We start from the raw sequence: 349 nt of genomic DNA, 5'->3' as shown, positions 1-349 counted from the left end.
GTGTCCAGGGCTCTGTTGATGCGCGGCGGGGTCGCTGTCCAGGGCTTTGGGGATGCTCGGCGGGGTCAGTACCCAGGATGCACAGGAGGATACCTGAGCAGGAGAGCATCGCCCTGTGCATTGCCAGCTCAGGGGACCGCGGGGAGGAAAAAGCTGCTTTTAGCTCCACCCCCCCCCGCCTTGCTCCGCCGGGAAGTTTGTCCGCTCGCTCGCTTCTCCATCTCCCAGCTGAGGCCTCTCATGCTACTTCCAGCTCCTATGATAATGCAGAAAGTTGAACTGGCCCCATTACTGCGCTGCGATGGTTGCCTCGATAACGCCCCGATAATGGCAGCGATAGCGGCCGGCG

At 61.9% G+C, this 349-nt stretch overlaps 1 protein-coding gene across 1 annotated transcript in view; it reads left to right on the top strand.

Annotated features, from left to right (window-relative positions):
- ZFPM1 (zinc finger protein, FOG family member 1) overlaps positions 1-349 on the top strand; it is a 42,538-nt gene that overhangs the window by 14,547 nt on the left and 27,642 nt on the right.

Source organism: Aptenodytes forsteri, unplaced genomic scaffold (assembly GCF_000699145.1).
Source record: "Aptenodytes forsteri isolate BGI_AS27 unplaced genomic scaffold, ASM69914v1 Scaffold50, whole genome shotgun sequence".
Lineage (NCBI taxonomy): Eukaryota > Metazoa > Chordata > Aves > Sphenisciformes > Spheniscidae > Aptenodytes > Aptenodytes forsteri.
This window is presented reverse-complemented; position numbering and strand designations above follow the sequence as displayed.